This window comes from Oxyura jamaicensis, chromosome 3, assembly GCF_011077185.1.
Source record: "Oxyura jamaicensis isolate SHBP4307 breed ruddy duck chromosome 3, BPBGC_Ojam_1.0, whole genome shotgun sequence".
Lineage (NCBI taxonomy): Eukaryota > Metazoa > Chordata > Aves > Anseriformes > Anatidae > Oxyura > Oxyura jamaicensis.
This window is the reverse complement of record NC_048895.1, coordinates 70,155,432-70,162,123: the sequence shown is the minus strand read 5'-3', so window position 1 is coordinate 70,162,123 and position 6,692 is coordinate 70,155,432. Positions and strand designations below refer to the sequence as shown.

Sequence of the window (6,692 nt, the reverse complement as noted above, 5' to 3'; positions counted from 1 at the left end):
CGCGGGCGCGACCGCCGGGGGGGGGGGCGCCCCCCGCCCCCCCCCCCCCCCCCCTTTCCCCTCCGGGTCGTTTAGGGCCCCGCCGGCCGGCGGCGCCTCAGGGGCGGCGGCAGCACCGCCAGCACCGCCGCCACCGCGCGTGAGGCCTCGGCTGGCCGCCGGCTGCGCGCTGCGGCTGCTGTTGCCATGATGATGGCGTCACGGGCGCAACCATCGCGGGGCGACGCGGAGAAGGGAGGAGGGGGAAGGAAGGGGGCCGCGCCGCCCGCCCCGCCCCGCCCCGCCCCGCCCGTGCGTGAGGGGAGCGGGGAAATGTCCGCCCGCGGCTCGGCGCTCGGCCCAGCGGGCTGACGGAGGGGCTGCGGAGCCCCGAGCCGCCGATGGCGCCGAGGGGCCGAGGGGGCTGAGGCGCAGGGCGGGCCCGGCCGCCATTTTGGACGCCGAGCCGCCTCGCTGCGGGAAGGTGAGTGTCGGCACGCTGCCCGGCAGCGAGACCCGAAGGAAAAATAAAGCAAAGTTCTTTCAAAGGCAGTTCTTGCAAAGGCAGACAGAACTACACGCGGCGGCGGCGGGAGGGGGCAGCCGGGTGGCGCCGTCCCTCGGCGCTGCCCGCCGGGGCCTGCGCCCCCTGCGGCCGGAGCGGCGGTGGGGGCGGCTGCGGCCGGGGCGGGGCCGGGCCCTCACCTGCCCGCGGCGGCCCGGCCCCCTCGTTAGCGCCCCGCCGTAATTTGGTGGGCGGGGGGGTGCGAAGGGGGTTCCTCACGCCGCCCCCGGGCCTCCAGGAGGGTGTGCTTGGCGGTGCGCGGCTGCCCTCCTAAACGGGGAGGGAGCCCCCGGCCGCGTCCCCCTCGCAGCCTCTTGGTCGTGGAGGTGAGGCGTGGGGGAGCGGCAGCGCGGAGGGCCCGCCCGTGAGAGCATTCGGCACGTTTACACCGAGCGGCGCCGTGTCACGGCTGCGGGCCAGAACGGATGGCAAGAGGCTGCCTGCGAGTCTGTAAAACCCGGCAAAAGGCCGACGTGCAAAACACGTGTTTCGCATTTTCCTTCCATGTGTTTTGGGTTTGGGCTTAAACAAAAGGCAGGTCAGGCGGTTGCTACCCTTCGTTCTTTTATTGTAATGAACAGGAAGCTTGCCTGCCTGCTCCGAGGGTAACCGTTCAGCTACTCCTTCTTTGTAAGCTGTTTATTTTCACTACCTTGCCACTGTGTCCCGTAAACTCATTTCTATGCAAGCAGAAACAAAAAGTCGAACTAGCTAGTCTTCAAGAGATCTTGTATCATAAAAGTAATTGAAATGTGGCCGAAACCAAGCTGTTTTCAACTAAAGAATAACTGAGCTACAGCTTCATTTTCTATTTTTTAATAGATATTTACTTTTTCAAGGCTAATATTTGGAAAACCTTTGGAAGTGAAAAAATGTTCTGTAATGATTACTGGAATTGAGCGAAGACCAGTAAATTACTCGGAGGTTACCAAGCATGTTACCAAATAAAGCTTTTAGCCCTTCCTTGCTATATAATACGTCTTGTACTGCTGCTTAATTAACAGCATTTCCTTGATTTTTCCATCGGACTTCAGTGTGGACATGACTTCATTCCATGTTCTTGTCTTTCTGTTCACATGATGGTAGGACTTCCTCAACTTTGTATCTTCCAACCGCGTCTTATCGAAGACAATAGGATGCCCAAAGACATCCCAATGTCTTTGAACGCTGACAGGTGTGCTTTGGCACCCCTTTCTGCCCAGGTGTAAGGTACTACAGTATCAGCAGTCCACCTCTGTACTGGGAGGTGCCAATCCAGTACCATATTCTGTTATACACATAGGCAGCAGGACGAGAGTGTAGCTGCACCTCAGCTGGGCTGGAATATAATCCAAGGCGTTTAAGCTACTGGAAGATTCTGGCTCCTTCTGAACAGGTGCGGTGTATGAGGTGCAGGCACAAGTTCACATCTGCTAGCCTGGCTGAAGAGAAGGCAACTGCCCGTGACAGGTTAGCATAGATAGCTGGGATAACAAACTTCTTAGAAGCACAAAGCAAGAGTCACTAAAGCACAATCAGTCTTCTATTTCATTACCCCAAAAATTGTTTATTAAATCAGAGAGGGCTGTGTTTTTAATTAGGAGGAACTGTTGCAAAAAGGAAGACAGTGGGATTGAGACAAGAAAAGTTGGTACCTAACCAAGAGCCAGCTTCCTGTTCCTACGGGCTATTCAATTTCTGAATGTGTTGCAAAGCACTTTAAGAAAAAATTAAGTGTCTTTCCTTTTTGATGTAAGTAGCTTGATCCAAGTCTCAGACGTGAAGACATTTATTGGGTACTTCCTCTGAGCTGTACTTCTTCAGTTTCTCTTCATTTCTTAGAACACACTTCGACTGCAAGAAGGATATGAAAGTAGAATAAAGAATTGTCTGCAAGGTCACACCGGGGTAAGAATGTATTTTCAGAAGAGGTTTGAGTCAGCAGTGTCACGAGAGGTCCCCTGCCTCCCTCTTCATGGTAGTGCAAGTATTGGAATAGCTGCATAATAAATTGGATTTGGGAACTGAGCCAGGTAAAAGTGATCCAACTAAAAAGTTGGGGTTATATTTAACCTAGATCGGGTCCCTCGTCTGCCTCGTTATGTAGGTGTGTGAGTGCCTGCGCTTGCACAGTGGAGGAGGCAGCGCAGGGGCTGAGTTTGAGCAGCAGCGAGGAAAAGCGAACACTGCTCGCAGCAATGTTGGCTTGTGGTAGCTTAAGTTGATCGCTCGTTTAAGTTGCCGAAGTCAAAAAAGTGTTGATGGTATTGTCAGTAACCCTTACAGGAGGTGATGGAAACAAAGTCTGTTTCCGGATTTTCCTACATTTCAGCTTGTGTCTCAGGGTTTGGCTTTAGTACATGCTTTATTTGTTGTTCATGCATGCGTATATGCGACTATCACATACACATTTCGTCGTAGCTGATCCCTTATTACCTGAAGATGCCAACATCCTAGGATGTCAACAATCGCAAAAGGAAGCGTCGCAGTTAGAGAGCGCTGCCGCCCATTCCCCCTGCTATCTTCAAACTCTGAATGGACTGACTCTGTAAGGTTTTAGTCAGTTTTAAAGCAAGTCACCCCCTTTCTCTGCTCCTCCAGTTGCTAAGCAGCAGCTGTTCTCCCCATTAGCCAACCACGTATTTGCATGAAAATAATCAAGCTCGCATATATAACTGCTTCTAATCATGCAGTTAAACAGCTGTACAGTAAAAAATGGAGTGTTAGTAGTATTAGTTATCACTGTAACTGATTGCTGTTTTAAACGTTAGGATTTCCATGTAGAGTAATATCAGGACAGCTACGCTTTTTTTAACAAAAGACACATCAGTCTTCTTTCTTTTAATCCATGCTATGTGCCTATTTCAAAAAACTGTTCAAAAATGATATCCGCAGTTCACAAAAAAAACGACAAATGCAAGTATGAGCAGTCAGCTAGCAACTAAGCATGGTAGGGGGCAGGGGGAAGCCACCTCTTCCAAATATCTGATTATAATAGCAAGATCCAAAAAAAATGGCATTGAAAGGTTAAAGTATCACCCAGAAGGTAACATTTTGTACAGGACATCTTAACTTCATAACTGACTTACGTATCCATGTTTGCATTCCTATTGATTTCCAAGACACTGCGTTTTTTGAAGATCTGTGCTCTGAAATCTTGGAGTGCTCTCTCTGTCTGAGGAGGCCCTGGATTTATTCCAACTATATTGCAGAGCGAGAGCCGGGTGAGGGCTGTATCTTCTCAAGTGTCGATTCAGCTTACAGAAACACGGTTTCTGCAGGGAGAAAACCTGGGCATACTGATCTGGAGTAGTATCTGCTATGCTCAGCGTCCCGATCTAGACGGTCTGCATTGCACAGGAACTGAATTTATTGGTGTGCACCACAGGCGAAGTGAATATAGGCTGTATCTTCAGACTGACGTATTTGGTGCTATGCTGTGTAGTGCTGGACTACTAAACTTTGACATACTTTGCCACGTGTAAGAATCCATAGTCTCGTGTTAGGCTCAAAGCTGTCTAGCAATGCTAAGAAAGTATAACCTAAATATTCCCCTGTCCAAAGGAGTAAGGGTCAAGTCTTCTCTCAGGATTCTCGCTTTGGAGTCCTTTCTTAGTGTTGGGTACCTAAGCCAAGTACAACCTTGATCTTATCTGGGAGATGAAAGAGCAAGGAAAGCTCTCTTTCTTCTAAATTAGGCAGATATGCGGTTTGAAAACAGATAAGCATTTCACATACGAGTGCCTTAACAGCAGGTTAATGGATAAATCCATGTATCCATGCAAAATACTAGGAAAGATTAGTTTCAGACTGTCTTTCATGTTTTAAGAATGCTTATTAGACTGCGCATCTTAGGCAAGGTACCCAGGAAAATTCTTCATATGACAGTCCTGACAAACCCTTCTTATGCTCTGGGTGGGTAGGCCTGCTTTGGCCAGAATTTGAGGCAGCGTTGTGTGTGCCCATCGTAGCAGTGGAAAGTCAAGTGCTGTGTGGATGTTATCAGATAAAAATCGAAACACAGTATATGAACAGCAGGGAATTGAGCAACTCCCAAGGTACCAGACTGGCTTAAAGTGCCACTTAGGCTGCAGAATTCATTTGTGGAGGTAACTGTACTTTGGAAATAGTGCTTAAGATCCTAATTCAGGAGAACTCTTTTAAAAAATAAAAGTTCTCAGTAAACATATAGGGTAGGCAATTGGCTCTGAAGTACAATACAGTTGGGTTCTACCAGAAGCAGGGCAATTACGCCTTTCATTAATGGTCTTACACCAACAGTGTCTTGCCACTAGAAACCTGATGGGAAAACTAACCTAGGTCTCAATTACAAAAATACTGGAATTATCAAAGCAATATTTTAGCAAAGCCTAGTGCCATATGACAAATTCAGTGGGAAACATAAAGAATTGCTAATAGGAAATGATAGTAGATGGTGTTGAAAAGAGAACTATAAAACTGGAAGTTGTAAGTAGAGTCTACCAATCGAGTGTCTTTCGGTTAGTCTTATTTAGCATATAAGTAAGAGTTGCTGGTAACCTTAATTTTGGAGGAGAACAGGCATATGTAAGAAGAATTGTCTGGGTTGGATTTGTATAGTAGAAATATCATAATATCTTGCTTATAAAATGCAAAGTTTTGAACTTTAAAATAGCTGAAAATTTTTTAATGTTTAATGTTTTAATGGAAAGTTATGCAGGAATAACGGGTATTTTTTTCCCCCATCATTTTCAGGTCTTGCCTTGGCCTCGCATCAGAAAAACCTACCAGTGAACATGCGTACAGGAAAATGCTTAAGTATGCAAGAAAATGATATCATCTGAAATGTAAAAATGAATAAAGAATTACACGTATGTAACAAAGCAGAACTATACCGCTTTTTTTTTAGTTGAAAAAGTGTCCTTATTGATTTAACAGCATTAGGGTTACAAGCGTCATACAAGAAAATTGAAGGTAAACACTTCATTTTGGTTCCAGAAATAAGACGATATTCCTGATCTCATATTTATATGGTTCTGTAATGAGTTCAGGTTAGTATAACAAGAACACACACATTGTTAGGGAACAGCTAACAGTATAGTAACAAGTAAAGTTTATTGATTGTGTGTATGATGATGAGAAGTTCATAAATGAAATTTGATTAAGATGAACTGATTAAGTCTGAGGTAATTGAGGAGTAGTGCTAGAGCTGATTTTATTAGAGGTATTGCTGAATCATAGTGATTAAAAGAAATAAAACCCTTTCTACTGCTTAGGTCTAATGACTAAAAGTTGGGTATGGACATAAAAGAGAAAATTGTGTGTAATGACATCTAATATGTGAACATTAATGCTGTTTGTGGGAATGTTGTGCTTGACAGTGAGGGTTACTCGCAAATATTGGAGTGATGGGGAAAAAATTGAGTGTTTGAGTAGCTTCTGTTGTAAAAATAAAAGTCCTTGGTTTATTTTTACAACAGAGCTACCAGTATAGGCTGGATATGGTTGATCCTTTCATTGCCTTTCCAGGAGGAAATATGTGTAACTGGATGGGGTTTACTAACTTAAAATACGTATCATTTATTTGTACACATATCTATGTGTGTACGTAACCCTCCCAAACTGTTATTTCTGTTCCATGCAACGGAGCTCAGGCAAATGGTTGTAGGAATTGTTTTTAAATTAGCAAACATAACATAATTTTTCATCTTATTGTTCTGATAAATAGCCAAAACATTGAGCTGATACTCTCCATGGAGGAATGTGTATGATGTGAACAGAGTTAGCCCAAATGGTTCAAGTAGTGAGTAATTAAAAAGATTTCATAATGGAAAATTTTCAAGTAGTGTAACTGCAAAAAGTCCTGTCAGCCTACCGTAGCTTATGTAGGCAAACATACATGCACTTACAGTGATTCAAATTTTTGCCGTTTCAATATGTGAAATGTGTTTTTGTGAATGAATCACAGAAATGGGACTGGATGGGAAGTGGTGAAACCCATTTCATTTTAAATGCTGTATTTTTTTTTCTCTTATGTGGTCTGACTTACGGGAGGCATTCCCCATTCATGCATCAGACAAAGCAAAAGAAGCCTCAGTCCAATATGACAGCCATCTGTTACCCAGGGAGAGACAGGAGAGTCACCATCAGAGTAAACTTAAAGTGCTGTAAGATTAAATTAGAGATGGCA

General features: G+C 45.3%; 1 long non-coding RNA gene across 1 annotated transcript; it reads left to right on the top strand.

The window, feature by feature from the left end:
- The first annotated feature begins 301 nt into the window (after window positions 1–301).
- On the top strand, window positions 302–5,391 carry LOC118164534. The gene is made up of 2 exons (XR_004749529.1): window positions 302–463; window positions 5,258–5,391. It is a non-coding gene; the product is annotated as an uncharacterized LOC118164534 (long non-coding RNA).
- The last annotated feature ends 1,301 nt before the right edge of the window (window positions 5,392–6,692 follow it).